Source organism: Passer domesticus, chromosome 11 (genome assembly GCF_036417665.1).
Source record: "Passer domesticus isolate bPasDom1 chromosome 11, bPasDom1.hap1, whole genome shotgun sequence".
In the NCBI taxonomy this organism is placed as follows: domain Eukaryota; kingdom Metazoa; phylum Chordata; class Aves; order Passeriformes; family Passeridae; genus Passer; species Passer domesticus.
Genome location: NC_087484.1, coordinates 20,711,091 through 20,724,591, shown reverse-complemented (window position 1 = coordinate 20,724,591; position 13,501 = coordinate 20,711,091). Strand labels below are relative to the sequence as shown.

Sequence of the window (13,501 nt, the reverse complement as noted above, 5' to 3'; positions counted from 1 at the left end):
TTAATGGCTCTTACCCCATTACATGACAGAAGCTGGTCCAAGCACTGTGCAAAGATCACAGCTCTGATCTGATCCCTCCTGAAGCCGTTCTGAGGACAGTAAAACCACAAACTTTGGATGCTTGTAGGCTTCCCTCTGGAAAAAAAGGCTAAATTCAATAAAAAGAGGATAAGCGAGAGTGACTTCAGCACATCTCAGTCCTAATATCTCTGGCTCTGCACTCACACTGCTGCAAGTCCTGAAGCTCTGGGTATTGTTAAATATGGAATGAGAGTTATGTGTTTGCAAGGAAAATGCTTCAGTCTCCACTAATAGGCAGCAAAATATTTTTATTATACTATATATTGACTTTTTTAACGATGATGGCAACAGGAGTGCCAACAAAGTTGTGTAATCATCTCTCTTTTTTTTTTTTTTTTCCCATTTTGTTTTTCAAGTGCTCAGAAGTTTCATAAAAACTCCTTGTTTGGCTCGAAATCTTGCAGATCTCCCTGATGCTGTGGGGTGTCACCACATGGTTTGGCTGTCACCAGGGAAGGGTCACCCCCTGCATCAGCCAGGCTGGATTTCAGGCAGCAAACTCGTCAGCACACCCAGGACAAAGCCATTAACCCTGCTCTGCTTGGCTCTGAGCAAGGCGCCGAGGTTTGGCAGCCACCAAGCCCTGCTGACATGGGTTTAGTAGAGCCCAGCTGGCAATCAGGTTGGACAGACCCATTCCTGAATGCCCAGAGCAGCTGGATCTCTTTATTTCTCCTCTGAGGTTTTCCAAAGAGGAAAAACTGACCGCTGCTACAAGGTCTCTACTTCCCCACACAAATCACCTTTGGAGGGTGTCTCTTCTCATGGGGTTCTCTCCAGCACTGAGATTTAGCAGCTCAAACACCGAAATTGGGGTGAAGGCTTGGCCATGGCTTGGTGCTGGCAGCTCTGGCTCCATCCCGGGCGTCATTCCGACAGGAGAGCCGGGCGTTGCCCAGGGCAGGATGGAAAACTGCAATGTCCGCCGTACAAAAGGTGCTGGAAACTTTCTGTTTGGAGAAGCTGGAATCAAAACAGTGAGAAGGATTTTTGGATCGCAAGAGCCTCTCCAAGCCCTGAGTGCGGGCAGGGAAGAGCTGATTTTGAGCTGCTATCGGCATGAGCCATTGCAAGTGAAATTTGTTTTCCTTGGAACAGGCAAGTCCAACTGGAACAATGGCTGGAATCGACATCTTGCAAGGAAAGATTTTGTTTCATCTTGAAAGGCCGCAACACCTTGAAATATTTTCCAATGGAAATGACATTTTTTTTCTGCTGATAAACACAAGAGTCGTCCCATCACAGTTTCCATCCTTCTCTGGCCCTTCCCACTTCAGCAGGAGGGATCCATGGATCCACATGCAGGAGCAGAGGAGAGCCATCCAACCACCCCATCCAGGGGGATGGAGAGCCATCCAAGCAGTCCCCGTGGGCACAGCTCATGGAAACACCTATTTTAATAGGTGGAAAATGGAGGGCAAGACAGTGGGATGTGCTCTGGACCTGAGGAGCCATAAGACCTTGGGGGAAGGCCAATAAATTAGGAGAAAAACAGTTCTGAAATGTGACATATCACAGAATAAGTAACCTGGGGATGGTTTTTAAAGCTCTTGGTTTCTACCTGGCAGGAGGAGGAGGCCTCTTTGCATCTCCTCTGTGGGCTGGGTGGGAGCAAATCCCTGTGCACCCACGTCCAGAGCACAGGAGGAGCCCTGGAGACAAGCCAAAACCCCTGTCAGTTTTCCATAGAGAAATGGAAGGAAAATAGGTAAGAGCTGAGAAATCTGAGTGCTGCTTTGTTGTAGTCTCAGGTTTCTCATACCTGGTGAACTCAAGGAACCTCCCACACCTCCCGTCTCCAATCCGGACAAAAACTCTGTTCTTGAAAAGCTACATCAGCAGAAGAAAGTTGCAGTCTCAGGTTGGCTGCAGCGTTACCCTTTCACAATTTCAAAACATTTCCTTTAGATCATGCCTTTTTTAGCACTATGTGATTAGCTCACATTCCTAAACAATCATTTCTGGGCAAAATAATCTGCCGCTGTTTCCTCTCAAAAATGGGCTGAGGACTCTGAAACATCTTCCTCCCCTCAGCCCCCCCCACATTCTAAATGATTGTGAAAAGCTTTGGGTTTGAAACAAAAGGTGTCCCTTTTTTCCTTCCTCTTTTGAAACAATTTTTAACACAAACGGAAAAAAAAATCAAAGTATTCCAGTCAAACGTGTTGGAAAGAGGATCCTTTCTTTCCTCTTCTCCTTTAGGAGATGGGACAAGCGGGAACAGCTTGGAACTGAGAGAGGGCAGGGCTGGATGAGGTACTGAGGAGAAATCCTTCCCTGTGAGGGTGCTGAGGCTCCTGCACAGATTTCCCAGAGCTGCTGTGGCTGCCCCATCCCTGGAAGTGTCCAAGGCCAGGCTGGATGGGGCTTGGAGCAACATGGGACAGTGGAAGGTGTCCCTGCCTATGGCAGGGAGTGGGACTGGATGGCTTTAATGTCCCTTCCCAAACCATTGTGTGATTCCATGATCCAGCATCCTGATGGAGATGGTGCTTCAGCTCCCAGACCACCCCACACCTCGTGTCCCCCTGACTGTGCTGGGCTGGTGGAAGGAGCCACATCCTGGGACCAACCCCGGCCCACAGTCCCTGCTCGGGGTGCCAGCACTGCAGTGCCAGCAGGGGATCCTGACTGTTCCCAGCTGCTCCGAGGACAGCTCGGACCCAGGTCACCCCAGGAGGGAGCCTGGAGCAAGGAGCAGGTGTGGTGAGGAGCTGCCAGCTCCCATGACACACACCTTGCCTTCACACTCCACCTGAGCCGCTTCAGAGCCGCCCGCCAGGTGACTGAGAGGGTGACTGAGTGACTCCTCAGCCTCTGCCTCAGCTGCTCAGCCTCACCCTAAAAAATGAGGCAGATGTTTATTTCTGCAGGAAAATCAGCAAATTGTTCTGACACCATGATGAAGCACGCCCACCCAGAACTCCTTTGAGCAACCGTCTTCCTGATGGGCTTGACTTGACTTACCTCAGAAGTTGTTTTGAATCAGGAACATTGTGTTCCTCGTCTGTATCTGACAGCTGACAGTCAGATGAAGGATCTGTCACAAGGTTTGAATTCCAGAGCAAAAGGCACGGCTGAGATCCCACCAGCTGGATCCATATTGGGCAGAGACCCCACTCCAGCTCTTTGACAGGCCAGCACAGAGCTGTAAGGGGAGATACATCCCTGTGTAAATGGATGTGGTCAATGGTGGTCCCCTGAAACTCTCCCAAAATCAATCATTTCAAGAGCTGCCAGCTCATGGAGCAAGCTGCCTGTTTTCCCCTGGAAGTGGCATTTTAAAGTTTCCTCACATCCTGAGCAAAAGGAGAGGGACAGGACTTGCTGTTCTTTAGAGAAGAAACTCCCCCGAGCTACTCACCTGAAGGGAGGACCACGCACTGCTGTCATAGGGGTGGGGTGGTAGAGGCCACGGGGGGAGTTTGGGCAGCATTTGGAATTGCACGGTGATCCTTCAGCTCCCTCCCTTCTTCAGATCTCCCCGTGAGCTAGAGTTAAGGAGAATTGGCTTCACTTGGCAGGGGTGGGCACTCTCTAGCCAGAACAATGGGAAGCTGCAAGGACACGACCACGCTTTTTGGGGCCAGTTGAGCTCTACACAGACACCCTGTGGGGTGATTTCAGTGGGGCTGCCCAGCCATCCCATCCCAAGCACTGCCCTTCTTTTGGTGAGGAACCACCAAAGTCCTCACCCCATTCAGCCCAGACTCCAGCATCCCAGACACCCTGGGGACACCAGGAACCCCACAGCCCAGTGCCCCCCTCAGCACCATGTTGGGAAAAACTCTGACTCACGCCCAAAGGCATCTTCAATGTCTTTTCATCCACACGAGTTCAATAATTTCAGCAAGAAATCATTTCCTCAATTCCCGTTCCTGTGTTTGACCTCTGGCTTTGCTTTTGCTTCTTCTGCAATTCACCCCTCAGCCCAGGTCACACCAGTGAGAAATGTCAACCCACTTCTGGGAACCGCTTCCTGAAATGTGCCCACCTCTGTTATCTCTGTGCTGACATGCTGCTGAAGGAGCCTCTTGACTGGAAACACTCAACTGGGAAGAGAAATGGGACATCCCATCCTGCCCCTGCCTCCTCCCTGCTCCTTTGGGAAATGTCTGTAGGAAACACAACCCTGTCCCTCACAGGACACTCAGTGGCAAGGCTGGGCTGTCCCAGCCCGAAGTCCTCATCACCAAGGCACCAAACATCAGAAAACAAGCTTTCCTCATGTGACTTTTTTATTCCAAATTTAAAACACAATGAGCCTGGAAAGACAAAAATAATGGTTTAAATTTAGGTAGAATAGACTGAGAGGCACCGTCGACACTTCCCCTTCCAGCGACAGCAGTCTGCAGCCAGGAGGAAGCAACAAAACAGGAGGAGAAGCCGCCAGGCCAGCTGTAGGATGCAGTTGTTGAGGAGATAGCCAAGGAAAGATGATAGCATGATGTTTGTCCCCTGGAGACCCTCTGGACAATGCCTGACTCATCGTTTGTTGCCTGCTCCCCTGCTAGAGCGAGCGGGGCAGGGGGTGGAACATAACTGAAATAGGTGGAGCACAGCAGCAGTTCCTCTCTCGCATGACTCAGGCTGTACCTCCTCCCATCCCCAGAGGCTCTGGTTTTTGGGGTCTTCCAGGGATCCAAGCTGCCCTCTTTGTGGGCTCTTGATGTCAACAGAGGGCTGTAGGCACCTGGAGACTCATCTCCTTTTCCAGTCCCACCAGGAGGTTTCCTCTCAGATGAACAATGTCAACTCAAACCTAGTCTGAGCACAAAGAGAGCAGCAGCAGAGGGATGGGAAGATGCCACAGGGAATTAAGACTCAGCCAGTTTCCCTCTGCTGCCACAAACAGCAGCGCAGATCTTGCCTGGTCCATCCATGCATCAGGAAGCATGTTCCTTACTCACCCAAATTAAGGAAAATTAACTCCTGCAGAGGTTGCTGGTACTGCAGTTGCTGCCCCTCCAAAATGGTGGGGAGGACCCAAGGACAGGCACATTAACCTGTCCTGTCAGGCAGGAAAACTCCCAGAAGAGATGCCAAGGATATGATGCAAACCTGGGGCTAGGAGGAACCTAGAGGGGAAAGATCAGAGCCTGGTGTAGTGAGAACCCCTCAGAGAGGTGGGGACAAGCAGCAGCTCTCTGGCACTTGAATGCAGTTGGTGCCATCCAGATGGACAAAGTTTCTGGGTTTTCATGGAGTCCTGCCACGGCCTAGAGACAGATCCTTGGGAAAGTAACTTTTGATGTAGGACACGGAGCATCCTCCTCGCAGGTCATGGGCACAGAGGGGTCGAAAGAGCAGAATTTGGTGCTGTCTTTGTTCCCCAGGCAACCAGCCTTTCCCTGCCTCCAGCCTCAGAGCCAGCCCTGATCCCTGATGCAGCCAGGACATTTCACAAGAGTGTGGCAGCACTGAAGCGGGAGGAATCATTCTGTGAACAGCCTGTCCAGAGCTGCTGGCACCCCCAGCTGGACACCAGCCCGGGACTCCTTGTTCTGCAGCACCAGAGATAAGAGCAGAGCCACTCACGGAGCACTGAGCGACAGCCAACATCTCTCCTGGAGGGACCAGCCTCGGGAACATCATCTTCAGCACCCAGATTCCCAGGAAGAAGGAGAGCAGAAGGTTGTGACCCTCATTGTGAGGAGGGCACCAGTGCCAAAGCAGGGGCTGCACATCTCCCACAGCACCCACGGGGGTGATTCTCCTCCTAGAGCCTGTGGACACATTCCAGGGCATGCCAGGGCATGGCAGTGCTCTCTCACAGGGAAGGGACAACCTCGCTGGGGACACATTGGAGTGTGGAGTGTCCCAGCTACCTTTGGCACAGTCCAAAGACGCTCCATATGGAGAGTTTGGGACAGCTGCAGTTCCCTGGGGTTGCTGCAGGCAGATCATAGAACCACTGCATAGAAGCCCAGGATGGTTTGGGTTGGAAGGGACCTTAAAGACCAACTCATTCCAAAGCCCTGCCATGTTCAGGAGGAACATCTTCCACTAGACCAGGTTGCTCCAAGCCCCCCCATCACATGGAGTGTGCAGAATGCTGTGCTTTGACTGCCGGCTTGCTGCTGGAAGCATTCCTGGGAATCTTCTGTAGGATTTGTTCCTGGGAATCAATCCACAGGAATGGTGAGGATGTGAGATCTGGAGTGTGATGTAGGGTTTGATTTAACACACTCAGTTTTTATATGGTGAGGTCCTTTAAGAAGCAATTTATCATTCTTTGCACAACAACATACCCAGGGAACTCCAGCCCCTCTCCTGCTCCTGCCATGCTGTCCAGGAGCACAAGGTGTCTCTGATGGGTTCCCAGGCCAACATTTCCCTCTGCAGCACCAAGTCCCTTTTTACTCGCTGGACAACACCACAATTCACAGGAGCAGAATCTTATGGCACAGGGCAAGCCCCACAGGTGTGGGGTGCAAAGAGGGAAAGCAGACCTGCAGCTCCTCAGGGCAGAGCTGTCCCCATCACACAGTGCCAAGTCTCAGATGTTTTTAACCTTTCGCAATCCCCATCCCAGGAATTCTCACCTGAGCTGCTGGCACCTCTTCAACTCAGAAAAGTGCCAGGACAGGGGATTTTTCAAGCCTTCATGCATAATTCCCTTTTTCTTAGGCCAGGTGATACCGGGACATTCTCCTGCAGTGTCCAAGAGGAAAGGTAAACAGGACACTTGATGGATTCAAACAGAGGGTGTGTGCTCTTCCTTGGCAATTATTTTGAAAAGGCTGACTGGAATGCTGGTATGGCATCCTCTGGACTGGGAATGTCCCCTGCCACTGCTGGGGCTTGGATCAGGAGCAAGGAGGCAGCTGCATGGGTAGCACAGCTGGAGGACTGGAGACATCTAGGTGGTGGGCTCTGTTTTCTCCCACCTTTTCATGTGTACAAGGAACTCTTGTAGGAAGGGTTCTCCTCGGGGAGGATTCAGGAAGAAAATAAATGATTTCGGCAGAGAAAAGCCCAAAGCAAGTGTCCACACAGGGAAAAGAACATCCAGACAGATTTTGCTCCCAGATTCAATTATTTAAATGGGAATGTGTTGCACTTGAGCTCAACGGAAAACACCAGAAATGAGACCAATAAGAGGCAGAACTTGAGGAAACCAATTTTTGATCAAACACCATAGATACAAGCAGAGGAGTGGGTTTCTAAAGAAGCTGTGGCTGCCCCATCCCTGCAAGCATCCAAGGCCAGGTTGGACAGGGGTTGGAGCAACCTGGGATAGTGGAAGGTGTCCCTGCCCATGGCAGGGGGTGAAATGAGATGAGATTTAAGGTTCTGTCCAACCTAAACCCATCTGGGATTCTGTGTTCCACATCCACAATGGAGCAGAAAGGACAGGTCCCTTCCCACCCAAACCTTTCTGTGATTCCAGGGTTTAATGCTCCAGATGGGACATGGTTCTGTGAAATGGAAACCAGTGACTCAGTCCTGTGCCAGTGAGGAGCAAGGATCCACTGCCCCACCTGGCTGTGCAGAGGGGAAACCCCTGTGCCCCTCAGCAGGACATTCCATGGCTTCCCATGACCAGGGAGGGGTGGACATCTAATGTGCAATCTGTTGGTCCCTTTTCCCAAGGAGTTTGGGAGTGTGGTGGTTCTTTTCCATGACAGATGGAATGAGTGGGGGACAGGCACAATATTTCCCCTGCTTCATTGTTTCCAAGCCCTTTCAGAAGCTGCGTTTCCAAAGAGAAGGGTGGATTGGCATCACCTTAATGAAAACTAATTAAACATAATTATTTAGCCCTTGGAAAATATTCCGGCTCCACCAGGAACACCCTGCAGTTGGCTTTTAAAAGGCAGGAAGAAAGTCCTTTTCCAGAAGCAGGTTTTCATATCAGCTGATGTGGTGGGGAGAGCTTTTCACTGAGGTCTTTCATGCTCACAGAAACCAGGCTGGCCAAGAGTCTGGCACAACCAGCCTGAGCCTTGCATTTTTGAAAGTAAGGAACAGCCTCCTCCACCCAGTTTCATGGATTTAGGAAATGTGCAGGGAGGTGGGTAGAGTGGCAGGGGGAAGCTTCACCCACATCTTCTGATTTTTCGCTGAACGCTGCTGGATTTAGGGCTGAAGAGGTTTTATAGAGTAAGACAATTCCTACCAAAACATTCTCTGCTAGCAAAAACCCCCAAAACCACACAATCAGCCATGGATCTGGATGTTCTGTCTGGTGAACTCAGTGAACAGGAAAGGCCATTTCTCAGAAGTGAGGGGTCAGGGAAACGTCAGCCCCTGGTTTGCAGAAATGGATGAGCACCGAGCTGAGTTTGAGTTACTAGAAAGGCTAAGAAGCCTGGGTTCTAAGAGTCTGGTGTTTATGTACATTACTTTTCTCCTCTACTATCCCACAACTCTGCCTCCCTTTCCCTGTGGCCACCATCTCAGCACCAAGGACCTGCAACACTCAGTGGTCCAGGCAGGAAAAGATGGAAAAATCCTCCTGATCTCTCCCTCCTTGGGATGTTTCCTTATCTCTTCCCTCCATTTCTTGGGAGCTGAATTATCCCAGAGTCCTTTGTAATTCATTCAAGGGGATCTCTCCATAAACATATCCCAGGCTGCCCAGAGCAGCTGTGGCTGCCCCATCCCTGGAAGTGTCCAAGGCCAGGTTGGACAGAGCTTGGAGCAACCTGGGATGGTGGAAGGCATCCCTGCCCATGACAGGGGTGAAATGAGATGAGCTTTAAGGTTCTGCCAACCTAAACCAGTCTGGGATTCTGTGTTCCCCATCCAAGCTGTCCAAAATGGAGGAAGCCACGAGCAGAAAGGCTGGGCTCAGCCTTTCTGAGTTCTGGGGCTGAGTTCTCAGCACCAGCCCTGCTCTTCCCGCAGAGGAAAGAGAAAGAAAAAGAAAAAGGAGTTGTGTGTTGCAAAACCTTGGAATCTGCCAGGTCACAGCAGAGACTGACCCAGCCTGGCCAGGCTTTGCCCAGAGGGAGCCCTGTGACCAAGGTGGGTGGCAGCAGAACCAAAACACCTGGATTCTCAGACGTCAGCTTTTCACAACCTTTCTTCCATGGAAAACATGTGATTTTTGATTGTAAGGAGCCTGCAGGAACCATCTCTCAGGCAGACAATCCCTGGCTCCTGGGGCCAGTGAAACCATGGGAGCTCTTTAGGAAGCTGAGCCGAGCCTATGCCGATGGTTTTGCACCACCAGTGTTTCAAAGAGGGGTTTGGGACCCCTGGTCCTTGACCACCAGGGAGGTGGAATCTGCCACTGTGGCTCAGAGAGAAAGCCAAATCCTGATGAGATGCTGTGGAAGCGATTAGGTGACTCTCCCTCCCATACAATGATCCAGCCAAGGCTGGCAGCCCCTCCTGGGGAAGGCATAGGGTTAGTCCAAAAAATCCAGGGGTGTTTTGGAGAGGGAACAGCTCAGGATCCCCTCAGCCTCTGCAAACCCAGCTGCACCAGCAGCAACTCAACCCCCACAGCACTCACAGAGGTTACAAAGATGAGCCTGAAAGAAAACCTGAAACACGGATCCCACTTTTTAATGGACAAGGGGGCTCAGGGATTCCAGAGAAGAAAGGAATCAGGGATTCCCTGCCCCACTTTGACCCCTCACACTTGTGCCACCGGGCTGCATCTTTTCCATGCAATCACTCAGTTCCCTGTCTCTTCTTCCCTGATGCTTCAGGTGAGCAGAATTTTGTAAGTCATGGCTAAAACCACAGCATGTGCCAGTACCGGGGTCATTGGAGCAGTAGGTCAGGTCTGTAGGAGAAAACAACACCTTTTATTAATATTTCTAACCAAAACACCACGTCTCCTCCTCAGCCTCATCTTGCTAAAGATGCACACAAAACTTCTCCTAAGTCTTCCCAGCTGAGGTTATAGGGAAGCTTCTGGCATGCTCATGGTAATTTCCTCTGATTTGTTCATTATTTTGATATTCAAACTGCCTTTGGCACGGTCAGAAGTGATCCTGGGTCTCCAAAGCCTGGGCTGGGCTGCAGAGCCTGTCCCACGCCCCCCAGCTACAGAAACATGCACACATGAAGTCTTGGCTGGAATTTTACACAGAAAATATAGTTGGAATATCAGCTAGAAAATAGTCAGTTTGCCACTGTACCCTGGGGCAAGGTGGACAAGAAGATAAGGTGATACACACAGGATGTTCATTTAAGAAAAGTGATCAAAGGAGGCTTTTGGGGTAATCAAGTTCAATTTTTATCTCTAGGACAGAAAACTTGTGTTATACAGCCCACATGTACCCTCTGGAGCAGAATTTCAAGGAAGAGAAACTCCCTGCATACTTTTGGATGCCTCATTTACTGGGAGAGGGCTGAATCACAGCATTTGACTAATTGCAGCGAGGAATCCAGCTTTCTCCAGAAAAACTCACCATGGCACAACTTGTGCTGCTTCCCCTCCTCTGGACCAAGCCATGGTCGATATTTCCCCGGAGACCTGAAAAAACCCTTGCCTGGCGGATATCATCCAACTTTCAGTTTCCAAGGCCTCAAAATGTGTGCTCAGGAAGCAACACAGCCACATCCAGTGGTGCAAGCATAACCAAAGGCAACCTAAGACAAGATGTCGAGTAATTTACTCCAGTGTTACTCAGGTTCTCAGGGCTGACAGGCATGGGGGGCAAAAGAAAACAGCTTACATTTGAGAAGTGGATTATTTACAGGGTTCTTTGACCCTCCTGGCATTCAGCTCAGGACCTGGAATGGCTTTCAGGGTTTTCCACTTCCCAGGTATGACCCAGGTTGAGCTTCAGCACAGTTGCTTTCTAAGCCAGGAAAAAAAATCCCTTTGGAGCTACTTGTGATAACTCCTGACTTCCTCTTCTTTTGTCTCCTCACTCCCTGGGTTGCTGCCTTTTTTTTTTAATATAAAATATTTTTAAGGATGTTAAAGTGGAGCAGCCCAGCCCAGGGAGTGGAGCAGCCTGTGCCAGGGGTGGCTGCCCCGTGCCACAGGACAAGAGTGATTTCCCTGCAGGAAGGGTTGACTGCCTTGGCCAAAGACCTCGAGCTGCTTGGGGAGCAGGAGGCCTGCAGCAGAGCAGACAGGATTTCCAGCTTGGACAACAATTCCCATCAGGATGTGTTGCTAAAGGTCACAAGTGGAAGCAGCAATGATATCCATGCCAAGACTCTCCAGAGCTTTATCCAGGCTCCAAAGATAAGTGAGGCTTTGCAAGACAGACACAAGGAAGCTGGACCTGGACCACCCCTGCAAGGAGAAACAACAATGGTCAGCATTCCCCAGACCAGTGAGTACCACATGGATCACCCTGGATACCTGTGGGTTCCTGGAGGCAGGATCAGTCCATAGGAGACACAGGGTGTTGTTCCCATAACCTGTTCACAGGACCTATTTCCTTCATGAGGAGAGCAGCAGAGCTGAGTTGACCAAAGCCAAAAGTGACATGGGCATGGCTTCCAAGCAGCATCCTGAAATGTTCCCTTGAGGCAGGACAGTAATGTCCAAAGCTGGCCCAGTCCAGACAGGGACAAGCAGCCTCTTTAATGACAATAGGGTGAAGGGAGGGGCAGACCCACACCTCTTCCCTAGGCCTTGAGACAAGGATGAGAGGAGAGCAGCTGTCACCCAGCAGCACGGACAACATCCAGCTTCCCATGGCAGTGGTCCCAGCTGGCCCCATGGGATCAGAAGGGCAGGCCTGATGCTTCCAGGGCACGCACAGACCCTAGGCATGGGTGGGGAAGGGAATCCAGCAGCGATTCCCAGCAAGCTGGACACACAGGGTGGTATTTTCCTGCATCAGTGATGGTGCCCAGCCAGGCAGAGCGGGCTGTGAGTCAGCAGAGGAGCGGCGTCCCTTGGCACTGCACCCCTCGGCCTTTCTGCAGCTCCTCCTTCTCCTTGTGCCTGCTCTCCCGCTGTGGTTTCAGAGCGATGTTTTCCTGCTAAGCCCACGTGTGCGGAGACTTGCCCATTCTTCCCCAAAAGCCCCCTGAGCCATGGCATTGACGTCAGCAGCACTCCAGCTGTCAAACAACGGAGATTAAGGCTTGGCAGGCGGTGCCAAGCCATGGAGCACGTGTACCTCCCCGGGCAGGTGAGCAACATTCCCTGCCGAGCAGGAACAGGCTCATTGCATCAACCCAGCTGCTGCACCTGGACACCTGACCCGGCCTGATCCCCAGCCTGATCCCCAGCAGGAGCCGGGTCATGCCCCCAGGGCTCACGCTCCCTGTGCTCGCCCAGCAGCACCCACCACGGCCAGGGCGCAGCCCTGCCAGGGGCTGCTGGTTGCTCCAGCCCATGGGAGGGCTAAACTGCGTGCCAAGGGATGTGCAGTGCCAGGAACAGGCGTGGGGCTCGTCCCTCCCTGTCCTGCCCAGCACAGGGACAGAGGCCACCATGTGCTGCCTCTTGCAGAGGAGCGGCACAGCCACGGCTCAGCCCTGAGGGTCTTCCTGGAGCAGACAGACATCTTCAGAACACTCAGTCCCAACCCACAGCAAGAGCCTGGGCAACAGGGAATGTCTGGGACATGGCCAGGCTGGCACCAACTTGAGGGTGCAGCTGGAAAGACTCCTGGAAAACAGGAAGGGAGCTGCTTCTAGTTATCATGCTTGACCATCCCATTCTCCTGGCTTTGCATGCCAACCTTCCCATTCCTGCTGCAGGCACAAGGTGCCCCACTGCCAGCAGGGTTGCCAGGACCTGTCTGTTGCCAAAATAAAGGTGGGAGAGCTGTAAACACCAAGGTCACCCAGCACTGCCAATGTAACTCCCCTCCCAAGCTGGGCTCAGTAAGGACATGGGGGCCCTCAGAGGCTGAGGAGAGACAGAAACATCCTTGTGAGCAGAGCAGAACCTGAGCTACCAGCAGGCACCAGCCTTCCTCCCGACCTTCACTCCTCACCAAACAAGCAGAAAGGAGGGCACCTGAGGTCAGAGAAACACAATCTACAACACCCAGAGATAGGAACCACGAGGATGTGACAGCTCCAGCACAAGCTACCAACCCCGTGGGGTTGTGCCCTGCTTTCTGGGAAGATCTCCAGCTCAGTGTGTCTCCTGTTCCAGCTGCAGGATCCCGCTGGCAAACTGGGTCTCGCCAGGTGCAGGAGGGAGGCATGTGGCTCAGCCAGGTGGGACAGACAGCACTGCCTGGGGACAGGGGCACAGCACACCTAGGGACATGGCCAGTGCCCAGCTCCTGCCCACTCCCTCCACACCAGGCTGGGAACACCAGACCCCACACACCTTGTGCCAGGGCTCCTGTAACTCACCCTGCCCATGGCAATACCTGTTGGTGAGGTCCTGCCTCTAACCAGGACATCAGGAGATTCTCCCTCTCCCAGGCTTCCCTTCTCCAGCTCCAAGGACCAGGTCAGTCCCAGTCCAAGCTGACTGTGTTTGCTGGAGTCCCTGCTCTACAGCCCAGCCAGGGCTCAGAGCAGAAGA

General features: G+C 52.0%; 2 long non-coding RNA genes across 2 annotated transcripts; both read right to left on the bottom strand.

Moving 5' to 3' along the window:
* Nucleotides 1-3,204, bottom strand: LOC135278395 (uncharacterized). The gene is made up of 3 exons (XR_010345909.1): nucleotides 3,049-3,204; nucleotides 825-1,044; nucleotides 1-135 (listed from the first exon to the last, which is right to left on the bottom strand). It is a non-coding gene; the product is annotated as an uncharacterized LOC135278395 (long non-coding RNA).
* Nucleotides 3,205-9,584: 6,380 nt separating this feature from the next.
* LOC135278434 (uncharacterized) lies at nucleotides 9,585-11,643 on the bottom strand. The gene is made up of 2 exons (XR_010345948.1): nucleotides 10,722-11,643; nucleotides 9,585-10,635 (listed from the first exon to the last, which is right to left on the bottom strand). It is a non-coding gene; the product is annotated as an uncharacterized LOC135278434 (long non-coding RNA).
* Nucleotides 11,644-13,501: the final 1,858 nt, after the last annotated feature.